A 13,189-nucleotide genomic window follows, 5' to 3' on the forward strand; every position below is an offset into this window, starting at 1 on the left:
CTTTTCAAACAGACTGTTCTTGCTGACTTTAAACAGTTGCCCCTGTTATTCCAAGCAAGAAGATGTTTCCCCATTCTTCATCTACACATGATTAATCACTCCAATGAGAAACTAATATATTTACCAGTCATCTCAAAAGAAACGGGTCTACTGTTGTGATTAACTTAATTTTGTTTCATAGTGCAGATTTAAAAAAAAGCATACACAAAGGAAATAAAGAAGTTGTGTATTTGAGAGAATCTTGAAAACACTAATCAAGGATTAAAAGTCTAATGAATGAAATGAAAAGGCTAATGTGCTTACTCATGCATAACAAAGCATGAGGCACAACAAGAGAGGGACCAAAGCCCGCTGCAGATGGCAGGCCCGGTAGCTTTTCCCTACAAGATAAAGCTGTAATAGCACTGTTAGTTTTTCTGTACATTTTATCCTCTAAAAATCATTAAGTAATTAAATCAATCTGCAAGAGAAAAGGACACAAAGATATAGACAGGTATATATAGAAACACTTATTAAAAAGTTACCCAAAACCCTCTGTGGTTTGGTATTCTAGGATGTCTTTGTTATACATACATGGTCAACTTCCTGGTTTGCTAAGAAGTAGTAATGTCAAGATGGTTCACTTTTATTGGTTTAATAGCTCTCAAATACAGTCAGAGAGTTTCTTGTTTTTTTTTTTAAATTCTTACTAATAAGTCATAAATACATCTTAGAATGTTGTCTTATGTGGTATGAAATTATAGATAAAAATGTAGCTAGGCTATTAAGGGTATATTATATGACATGATCATTAATTTTTTTAAATCATTTATTTTGACTTTATCCCTAATCTGGTTCAAAATCAATTTGTAATACTTTATAATTAAATGCATACATCCAGCAGACCAGCTGAACAAAAAGAAAAGAAATATGATTCAAGTACTAAGAATGGATGATCAATATTGGTTATCCATAGGGAGACTATCATTGAATTTGCTTCTGCGTGAATTATTTGTTCCTGCTAACGTAGAGAACTGAGACTTTTAAAAATAGATTGTGTAGTATAATTTGCTTTACAAGCATATTATTTTTGCAATAACAAATGTCTTCCTTTCCAAAGCAACATAAACAGGTCAGAGAGAGGGCAAGAGGAAAGGAGAGAAAAGGGGAAAGGAGAAGAAAGGAGAAAGAGTATCAAAAGAAGACCATTTAATTAGACTGGACTATAACTGGGTAAACTCCTAGGCATATAGATCACCAAATAGCCAAGGACAAACTTAATGTTAGCTCTATCTCCAAGATACTGGGGCAATGGATCATGTAGTAAAAGCAGGGATAAATTAAAACTAGTGAGGAACACTGGGATGCCTTTTCCATGTGTTGAATGGCTTTCATGGGAGTTGGCATTTGCTAACTACAGGACTGATAAGAAACAATGACAGCAGGTGTTCATTTGGATGAGAATTCAGACTGAATTCCCATGGGACACTGTCCCTTTGGCGTAACCCCAAGAGACTTAAAAGAGAACTGCCAAACACTGTAAACTTATCCAGCAGCCATATTTCAGAGACACCGAAGACTGTAAAAGGAGACCAAATAAGAAAAAGCTATAACAGTGTCGTTTTTTTTATATAAATTTTGCTGTTTCTGTCTCTATGTACTCCGCTCTTGAAAAACATAAATTAATCAACATTACTTCCACATTCTAGAATGAACAAACTGTAAATTCAGACAGACTTTTACTTCCAAGACTTGTAACTTTGAGCAAATGACTTATTTATTGTTAAGTCACAGCTTTCTTATCTTTAAAAGAGGATACTCATACTCCATTATAATATTTTGGTGAAGATTTTTTAGATTATTTTGTATAGTTGGGATGTTCATATATTTTATATCCACATCAGAATTACACTGAAAGTAAAAGGGGATGCTAAACCATAGTTAAACTGTATAATTTTGGAACATGTGTTTACTGACTCTGAAATTGGTGTTATTTCCTGAAATTATAAAATACTTTAAATTAATTAAAACTTAAAGTTAGATCTAAGAAGTAAAAATAAAATATACCCATCTTTATTAAGGCAAGACAAATTTAAATATGTAAATTTTATAAGCAGCAGAAAGTACTAATACACACACACAGTACATAGAAATATTCATATATCAGAGAATCAGCTTCTTAGTCATAGCTGTCTTTAATACTCTGTCACTGATATTTTTTCTGAGAAGTGATTTCTCTTTTCCTGTAAGGGGTTATTACATTTTTATTTTTAAAAAAACAGTTAACCTAAATCTCCAAAGTTGCATTTTAAGTTATTAATTCAAAATTCATCAATTTTAAGTGTACCATTCAAAGAGTTTTGACAAAGGTATATAATAACTACTCTCACAAACATGATAGAGAAATTTTCCATTACCCCAAAAAAGTTCCCTTTTGCATTTATATACTTTTACACTGGCATATATCCCCACTACCCCCCTTAAAAGACATTGGTCTGCTTTCTGTCACTGTAATTGCATTTTCTAAAATTTCCTATAAATGGAATTTAAAAGTACTCTTTTACATCAGGCTTCCTTCACTTATTGTAATACTTAACGAGATTCTACCATTTGTTCCCATATCAGTGGTTTGTCACCTTTTATTACTAAATAGTATCCAAATGAAAAGATAGACCACAGTTCATTTACTCACTGATTGCTGGCATTTGACTTTTTATGCATAAAGCTGCTATGAACTTTTGAGCACAACTCTTTTCATAGACATATGCGATTGTATCTTTTGAGTAAATACCTAGGATTGAGACTGCCCAATTGTATTGATAAAGATTGTATCATTGTACCATTTTGCACTTCTACCAGTAACATTTGAGAGTTCCAGTTACTCCCCATCTTTACTAACTTTCCACAGCAACACCAACCCTTGGCAGTCTTGAATTTCACCATTCTAATAAATTTGCAATGGTGTTGTTGCTTGGAACCTTAACCATGTGAGCCAACACCAGCTGCTTCACTAGGGGGGTCGATCAATTCTGATGAAAATAGAAGATTTGAATGTTCTGGGGCAGACTTACTAGATGTTTCCAGCTCTACCACAATGCATTCATTCTGGCAGTTCTTGTACTATCTCAGCAAAGAGCACTCCACAATTCCACTTGTGGTTTCTGCCTCAAAATCACCCCACAAAGAACCTCACGTGTTTTAAAGGATTTGTCCTTTTTTATTAAATTTCTCCAAAAGATATTTCAGAGGATATATGCTTAAAGTCTCCTTTGAAGAACTTTAAGCTCTCAAACTGATTACGATCTTTTTCTTTGGTTAAACTATACTTAAAATAAAAACAGTAAGTTGAAAAATGCAATGTATCACAATTGTTAAAATAAATTTTCCTTATTGTTGATTGAAGTTGATTATCTTTTCATATGCCTTTGCCTCAACTTTTTCTTGTGTGGAGTACCTGGTCAAGTCCTTTATCCATTCTATGCACATTAAAAATATTTACATTAATAACCATAGTGATGATAATTAGCAGTAATTAAATATTCACTACTCTTTCTTAAAGCACTACTTTAAGAGCTTTGCATGTAATATTTCATTTAATCTTCATAAACATTTTATGAGCTAGCTACTGCTACCTACATTTTATGATTGAGGAAACTGAGGACTATGGAGTTTAGAATTGTTCCAGACCATACAGGAAGAAGCTGTGAAATTAACAGCTAAATACAGGTAACTGCCTTCAAGCCTTTTATATTTTTTGCTAGTAATGAGAAAGTCATGCATTGCAAATATTTTCCAAATTTCTTTTTTTCCCACTTTTTTTTTACCTTGTAGTGTTAATTTTTTATATTTCAGATATATTAACCTTTTCTTTCAGTCTTTTGAGTCATGCTTAGAAAGATCCTTCCTTTCTCCACAATTCAGCAGAATACTTTTTGTTTTTTTCCTGATGACTTCATGTTTTACACTGTAGTGTTTCAATCATTTCAGATTTATACATATTAATATATATATTAATAGAATGTGGTTAATAATCTAATTTTTCCTCCTTGTTTGAAAGACACAGGTAATTCTATAATAAATTTCCACCTCTATATCTCTATGTTACCTCTGAACTGTACCCAACTATTTTAATTATTCTAGTTCTGTACTAAATGTTCATATTTGGTTGGGCTAGAATCAATTCTCCGCTTACTCTTTTTTAAAAAATTTGTTGTTTTCCTACAAGATTCATATTTTTGGATAAAATTTGAAATAATTTTCGAGTTACCTTTGCTTTTAAGAACCTGGCCAAAATCTTTTGGTATTGTAATCGGATCTTACACGATAGACAAATTTTGGGAGAACTGGAATTTTTTATAATATCAGGCCTACCTTTCAAAAATATGTTTTCCTACTTATTAGGTTTTCTCATATAATTCTTAGTAGGGCCCAAAGTTTCCTTCACATTAAGTGTAATATATTTATATTTATTACATAAATACTTACCCATTTCTTTTTTATTATAATAGAACCCCTTCTTACATTATCTGTTTGAGCTGGTTATATTTTTTAAAAAATAATTTGATCATTTATTATTAATCTTTTCCACAGACACCTTATAATGCTGTTGCCATATATCATTCCTTTCAGGTGATTCATTTTTGGGGGACATACAGTCCTATTATCTACAAATAATGATATATGCTCTGCCTTCTTTCAAACACCTCCTTCCCCAATTCTTTTTTTCTTATCTAATTGCTTACTGAGTACATTCAAAACAGTACCAAATGGAAATGCTAGTACACTTGTTGCAAACTCGATTTAGTGAAAATATGTATACTATACTACATTATCATTACATATGATGCTGCCTTTTCTTTTGAGACCCTAAGTTTTTACCATGCTTGGAAAGATTCATCCAGTTATATTTCATTAAGAGTTTGACTCCTTTTCTTGATATATTTTTTTCCATAACTATGACCATCTTACATGTAGCATGTTAACCTAACAGGTAAACTCTATGTAAGCTTATGTAGGTTCTATGAGAATAGGGAGAGGTTGTTTCTGTTTTTTGTTTTGTTTTGTTTTGTTTTGTTTTGTTTTCTTCCACTTGATTTATGCCCTTCTGTATCTTAGAACTAGAGTATAGCCTGAGAAAGATTAACCATCAAGTTGTGGTTGACTGAATGAATGGGTGAATGACCAAATGTTTCTAATAACCACCAGATACCTATTGACATTCACTAGAGCAGAGAGATTAAAAACATGAGCCGTGGATTTAAACAACCTGGGTTCAAGACCTGGCTCTAAAATTAACTGGATCTTTGACCTTGAAAAGTGTGCTTAGGTTTCAGTCCTGCCATGTTCCTATCTTTAAAATAGAAATGATATTAACAGTACCTGCTTTCCTACAAGGAGGTGATATTCTAGTACCTGGAGGTAGTTAAAACAGGGCTTGGTACATACAAAGCAATCAAATACGTTAGCTCTTATTATTATTACTGAAATATATTTAGTGTTTTGAGGTTCATATCATTTTTCCTTTGGTTCATTGATATCTTAAATAAAATCTATAATGCATTAGATGAAGTATCTGGGGACAATCATGCTTTGGTATGCAAAGTTTTGTGGGTCTTAAAAAGATTATTCAGTGCATATATGGTAAATTAATCAACAAACCCAAAGGGTCAGGAATAGCACACCATAATTTAAATTCATATAAATGTTTCTGCACTAGCACATATAAATAATGACTCAAAGAAGGATAAATTAACATTACAATGACCATGTCCATTCATATTCTGTATTTCACCAAATAAACAATGAAGAAATTTTGATTTTCAGAGCTTTGTGGACTCTGAAATTTTAGATAAAAGATTATAGTTCAGAATTTATTTCCTATCTACAATTAGCAGTCTTTGCTCTCCTGACAACCTTTACCTAATGTACTAATTATACAATACACTATCTGTTAAAATATTTTATTTAAGAAAATAGCACCAACAACTATAAGTGAGACTTTCATAGGCAGATTTTATGAGATATTGATAACTGCTGGCTAATAAGGAGCATCGGAATATTTCCATCTTTATGTTCTGAAACAGCTGACAATACATGAGAATTATTTGCTCTTCGAAGGCTTTAAATATCATTTGTGAGTTGCCAGCCTTGTAGGTTGGGGAGTTTTTATAACATTTCTTAAGTTCTGTGATCTATTTGGGTTTTTTCTCTCTACATAATTAAAATAATACTTTTCATGAAGTCATCTGTAGTGACTGGACTGAAAAGTGGTCCCCAAAGATATTAGAACCTAATTCCTAGAACTTGGTAAAGTTTTTGCAGATGTGATCAAGCTACAGATTAATATTGCTTGGGACCAGTGACTCCTTTCTGCCTCACACTGTCTCTCTTTTGGAATAGGAATGTCTAACTACTCTCCTATGCTTGTTCCATCACTGTATTTTGAAAGCAGATAACTTGCTTTCTAGTTTCACAGGTCCACAATAGAGAAGTCTGCCCCAGGGTGAATCATCTGAGTCTCACCTATAACTAATTTTGATAATCTATATGATAAGATGTGGACTTTGAGCTGATGATATTTAGATGAGCATTTTTAAACGTTTATTTCTGAGACAGAAAGAGAGCATGTGTGAGCACACACACACAGTGGGGGTGGGGCAGAGAGAGAGGGGGAGATGCAAAATCCAAAGCAGCTTCTAGACTCTAAGCTGACAGAAGCAAGCCTGATGCTGGGCTTGAACTAACCAAGTGTGAACTTATCAACTGAGCCGAGTTAGGGCACTCAACTGACTGAGCCGAATTCAGGCACCCTAAATGAGCCTTTTGACTTGACTTGATTTAACAGACTGAGACATTGGAGACACTGAAATGAGGTGTAAGTATTTTGTATGTGGGACGGAATAAATCTTTGAGGGCCAGCAGGTAGACAGTAATGGAATGAATGGCAACCCCTGAATATATCTGTCCCAAATCCCCGGAACCTGAAAATGTCATCTTATATGGTGAACTTTTTACAAATGTGATTGAATTAAGGATCTTGAAATGAGAAGATTATCTGAATTATCCAAGTAGGACCTAAATGCCTTTACAAGTGTCCTTATAATAAAGAGAGACAGAGGGAAATTTGTTGGACAGAAGAGGAGGAGGCAAGGTGACAGGAGAGGCAGAGAATGGAGTGATGCGGCCAGAAGTCAAGGAACACTGGCAGCCGCCAGAAGCCAGAAGCAGCAAAGAAGGGATTCTCCCCTACAGCCTCGTGAAGGACCATGAACCTAGTGACACCGTGATTTCTGCCCAGGAATACAAAATTTGGACTTTCAGACTCTTGAACCATGAAGGAATACATCTCTACTGTTTTAAGCCACCAAGTTTGTGGTAACTTGTTATAGCAGGCAAAGAAAATTTATACATCATCTATCCCTACAGGTTGTTTGAAGAAAGCATTATCTTAACTTTTCTGAATCCGTATTTCATTCTATCAATTCAAATTGCATTATTTTTTGTATTTAGCATGATGTTTTGAATGTGTAATTTAGCATATTACTACTTGGGGCTCCTGGGTAGCTCAGCGGGTTAAGCATCTGACTCTTGATTTCACCTCAGGTCATGATGTCACAGTTCCTGAGTTCAAGCCCCACATTGAGCTCTGCACTGAGAATGCAGAGCCTGCTTGGAATTCTCTGCCTCTGTCTCTGCCTCTCCCCCACGCATTCTCTCTCCCTCTCTTTCTCTCAAAATAAATAAATAAATTCCAAATAAAAAGAAAGGCAGAACTTCTTGTCTTTATGAGAAAGACTTAAGTCAACCCCAGATCCTCCTGCTGAGTATCTATTTAACATTGATTGTGTTAGGGGTCTTTAGAAATAGAACAGATAAAAAAGAAGTATATGCATTATAAAGGAAGAGAAAAACTATCATTATTTATGGATGACATAAATATTCTGTATAGAAAATCTAAAGGAATCAAATGAAATCCACATAAATTAAGAGTTCAATGAGTTGTCCCGATATATAATTAGCATATAAAATTAGCAAAATTAACCACATTAAGACAAAGTGACAGAAAATTATCCCATTCACAATAACAACAATTACAAAAACTACCAATGTGAGTCCTACAGAAGAAAATGATAATTACTGAAAGACACAGAAGAGCAAATCAATGGAGATACATACCATCCTGAGGCACAATGATTTAAGGAGTTGGAGGATGCAAGGGGTGGTACAGTTTCTTCTGGACTTGAGCATCAATGGAAGTACAAGGACTTTTCTCTATTGTATTGTATTTACTGTCTCTTTGAACTGGTTGAAGTGTATGTGTAAGAGTGTATGTGATTCCACAGGATTTCAGAGGCTTCAGGTTGCACACCTGCAATTTATCCTGCTATGAATACTTCAGATGCAACCCAGCGCAGACTTGTGTTGGTTAGCTTCTGATTACATTTCTGGGACAATCAGAGAATTTTTCTAAAATTGCAAATTCAGACTTAGAGAAATACATTCCTGAGAGGAAGATGACAGGTGTTAGTCATTTAGAGCCAGTCCCCAGGGAAGGATATGAGCTTTGCTGAATGGTAGATGCGGACTCAGAAGCCGAGTTTTCAATGAGGAGACTTGTGCCAAGAGGTGGCTTCACTGCGAGCAGACTTCTCACGCATTTCTTAAATTAAGAAATTTCTTTAAAACACTTTCTCTAGGAAGATGGCAAAAGTTATAATTTTCAGTTTGAATTATTACTCTCAGATTTTATAATTCTCTTTAGTTTTAGTTGCCCCCCCCCCCAATTACTCAGTAAAGTTAGAGAGCACATGTCACTTGCTCTGTGTGTCCACGTTACAGAGAGAAGTATGACTTGGGGTTGTCTGTGAGATGAAGGCTGTCCCCACCTCAGCATCTTCCCGCTCTCCTTTTTTCATTTTTCAAGAAACCCTTAGGAAGCTGGTAGCTTTACACTGAGGGAAGCGGCATCATCAGTGTTCCATAAAAAACAGATGATAAACTCCAGTCTGAGGAAGTGCATTATCCTAAATGCAAAGAAGCTGAGAAACCAATAGGGTCATACAGAATACTGGGAAAGAAGGAAAGGGTTTCCACACCTAAATCCTTTTGGGTAACGTGAAAAGGCAGTTACCACTCAGAAGGAATAGAGTGACATGCAGAACATGGCCTTGAGAGAAAAAGACCTCCACTCACAACTGACTTTTCCTTGAGATAGACAGGGATATAATCACCCTACCCACTTTCCTCCTTCTCATCTCTCGCTGGGGCCCTCAACTAGAAAAGTCAATCGGAAGCAAAAGGACAAGAGGAATCTGATAGTTACATAGGACACTGCCCGGTCAGACAGCACGATGGAGAAGGACAGAGAGGGGATCTAGGCAGGCAAACGGAAGCAATCCAGAATAGAGGAATTACAGTCCTTAAGATTCAATGCTCATAGCAGAACAGAAAGCTACATGCAAGAACACAGAAGTCTAAGAAGCATAAGCACCAAATATATGGAAAAGTACTGACAGTTAAGGGGGCTACCGTTGTATCAACAAAAGTATCAAATAACTATAATATATAAGTATATATGTACATGCGTGTATATAAAATATGCATTTAAAATTTTTTAATGAATATGTATTACATGGTACCCGGAAATAAATACTAAACTTCCTCATTTTAAAAAAAGCAAAACACCTGAAATAATTTGAGTTATTTCAGAAAATGAAACCAAAGTTGCCATTATTACCTAAGAGCACCCTGTAAGTTTACATATGTGCATTAAGAATAAAGTGTACACAAAGAAATTTTTCCTGCTTTAGCAAAGAGTTATATATGCCATGTAAATATATTTCCACTATGTGCTACACACTAAATTTTTAAATATAAATTTTGCTAATTTGGGAAAAATATATTATTATACCTATAGAGTTACCTTAATTAAGTTTAGTTAATAAATTAATCCCTTGTCTCAATAAAATTGATATACAGCATAACCTTTAAGCTACTCTTAATGGCTAGGGCTATCTTTTTACGTATTATAAACCTTGTACAGTGACACAGTGTGGACCTCTGTATGCAGGGCTGTTGGCTCTACACTGAATCACTTCAGACTATTATGCTGTTTTCTAGTTTTAAGGTTTTTTAAATCCTTTCCTATTCCATCATATCAAACCCCTATCTTTCACTTCTTGCTGTAAAGAAAATGTCTTTCCTTAGCAGTTTCCTCCTGCTTCACTGATGTAAATTTTCATACTTTGAAAAAAAGGGAACCACAGAATTTGAAACCTAGAATTGAACATAACTACTGCTCATAGCCTGCTCTAACAAAGTGGACTGAACAAAGCTTACACAAGTCTGGAACACAGCCAATAAGCAGAAAAGAGGCTAAAATAGTCTATAGGTTCTCCTATAAGTGAATTTCAGAAATTTTGTGCATCAACTTTGAGATAATCATTCTAACCTAAGCATTTTATTTTACATACTTCCTAGGTGGTCATTTTACTCCAAAAAACCCAAGTTAGTAGTACCATTATCTTTTATAAATAAACATTATTGGGATTTAAATATTGTATTTTTCACCTCTTATAAACATTTGTTAAAAATTTAATAGACTGTTAAGAGTGACAGGAGAAGTACAAATGATTAGTTTGAGTTTCAGTTCTCAAACAAAAAACCCATACTTAAAATTATACAGTAAAAATCATTTAATTTTATATCATTAAAATTATACATATATATAGAGAGAGAGAGATAGAGAGAGAGAGAGAGAGAGTCTTCATTTTCATAATCTCATTAAAAATTCCCATTGTTTACATAAATTTTATGCAGACGAGATCATGAAACCAAGCAGATTAGTTTAAGTTGTGAGGAAAAAATATTCCAGTTAGCCCTAAATCATAAATCCCACGTTTGCTCTATCACATACAACACATAGCACTGCCAGAAAACTTCCAGAACGGTTTCTTCACGTTAACTTTAAGCTCTGTAAACAAACTTACCAAAAGAATAATAAACTTAGTACACACATACTATTATCACAACTATATAATTTCTATGATCAAAATGCTCCTTTAAATACAAATTTTGTTGTACTAAGCAGATTTGATTTTTTTATTCAATTAAAAAGACTAAATTCCTCTCAAAGTGCTTCTTTTGATTAAGAAATCATAAATTTGGAGGCCTAGAAATCTCAAATGAAGCAAACAGTGTACAGTACATAATTAGTGACTGAATTGTAATCTAAATAATTGCTTCATAATTTGTTTCATTCCTAATGTGGAACGACCCAAGAACATCTTAATTAAACAAAAACACATGAAAGCCAAATTTATAAGATTTTAGTAGCAGTTAATCATTAGATCAGGAGCTCCCTTTCTATAGAGGCCGAGGTCAAAACTAAAGAAAGTAGATAGTAATATATACAGAACTTGGTGCATAAGTAACAAAGGCAATATTTAAATCAAAATTGTTACTAAAAACACTGTAGAATAAAATTTAGGTTTTTCTTTTTAATTTCATAGTTTGGGTGCTGTGGTGATTAAATTAGTCTTTAGTAAAACCCTATATATAGTCAAACTCAAGTCAAGCCATGATGCAAATCTGAAGTTCTCAAGAGAAATTAGAGTCACAGAATAATCCTGGAAAGGGAAACCCCAGGCCTTCCCCTTCAGAGGGAAACAAACCCATATGAAAATGTCCTGCTTTGGGTCTGGAGAGGAGGACATCACTCAGTATGGGAAGATATTCTGTCCGTGCCTAACAAGAGAGAAGTCTGCATACCCTTCTCACATTTAAGGTCTGGGACAGGCCCAAAGTAAACGAAAGCAGGCCAGGGCTCCAGGGAACGAGGAATCGGAAGGCTGCACTTGATGTTAAGGCTTAAGGACAAAAAACAGGGTCCAAATTACTGAAACAAAGGAAGGCAGTGGCTTGCTCACAGCCAGGCAGTGCAGCAATTAAGAACACCTTACCACCTGACCAATAGCTCCTATACTTAGGCCATCACTACAATGATGTTTCCTCATCTAAAAAATGAAAATAGCCCTTATCTACCTCATCAGGTCAATACTAAGATCATTTTTGAACGTATCTTTATCCGTTGGCATAAAGCCTGACAATAAACAGAACAAGAAAGCTATTATTCCACTGCTCAGGTACTGGGCAAATAAAAAGTATTAGTCTGAGAAAAGAAGAAACAAGTTGGTGGTGTCTTAAAAAAGAACCAATCCCCTTCCGTATGTATCACCTGACTGGCAAATGTTTACAAAAACACTCTGCAAAGATGATCACAGGCTTAGAATATATCACAAGCTCTGCTAGCGTCCACTGAACATTGGATAACGTGTTGGTTTTCAAATAGCAGAATTCTTAGAGTTTGCATTATTATTTCCAAAATTGGGAAAAAAACAAGTATATAAATTTAAATACTAAAATATTTATTTATCATAAACTTGTCTGAGATGCTGAATTGAAAAAAACCAAGTCAATGTCATATATTTCTTTCTTTTCATACTAAACTAGATCCTTAGCTGTTTTAATTTCTACAAACTTAAAGTATTTTGTGGATACCTATTACCTTTAATAATAAAGTTATCTTTTTCAGTTAAAACAGAAAGGTTGGAGCCATCAACTCCATTTATTTCTGAGGTTGACTTGGTCATTATAGTATTCATTCAATCTGATAAAGCTACAAATGTATTCACTGCTTTGATGTAATTTTAGCAAATCCGCAAAAAACTCTTGTTGTCTTCAAATACCCCGGGGGGGGGGAGTGGGGGTTAAATGTGAACAGCATTTTTCATAATATCTCAAACTAGGCATAACTCTTGCATTTGCAAAATAAAATAGACACCTGCTGTGTGATTGCCAGTCATTAAACTGGGGTGGTAATGACCATGGTGGTATGAGTGGCACCAGCAAATTGGAATGAGATAGTGTGGAGGAAGACTAGTGAAACAAGTAGGATGGAGGCTGAGGTAGAGCAGAGGAGGAAGAGAATGGAGACTGAATGAAATAATTTCTTTTTACTCTCTGTAAGCAGAAATGGGAGTAGGTCTCAAAAGTGACGAGTGTAAACAAGCCTGACTATGTGAGACTGGGTCAGGGGGGAGGACAGAGACTGGAACACCACATTGGGGCAGGAGTGTGAACAGTTTTTTAGAACCCACACTAGGATAATTTGTATAGAAAAAGTATAAAAGTAAGGCTTTCTATAGAATAT

The 13,189-nt window shown here is 34.6% G+C and overlaps 1 protein-coding gene across 10 annotated transcripts in view; it reads right to left on the minus strand.

Moving 5' to 3' along the window:
• DGKB (diacylglycerol kinase beta) overlaps window positions 1–13,189 on the minus strand; it is a 714,685-nt gene that overhangs the window by 318,179 nt on the left and 383,317 nt on the right. The window lies entirely within an intron of this gene.

Source organism: Leopardus geoffroyi, chromosome A2 (genome assembly GCF_018350155.1).
Source record: "Leopardus geoffroyi isolate Oge1 chromosome A2, O.geoffroyi_Oge1_pat1.0, whole genome shotgun sequence".
NCBI lineage: Eukaryota > Metazoa > Chordata > Mammalia > Carnivora > Felidae > Leopardus > Leopardus geoffroyi.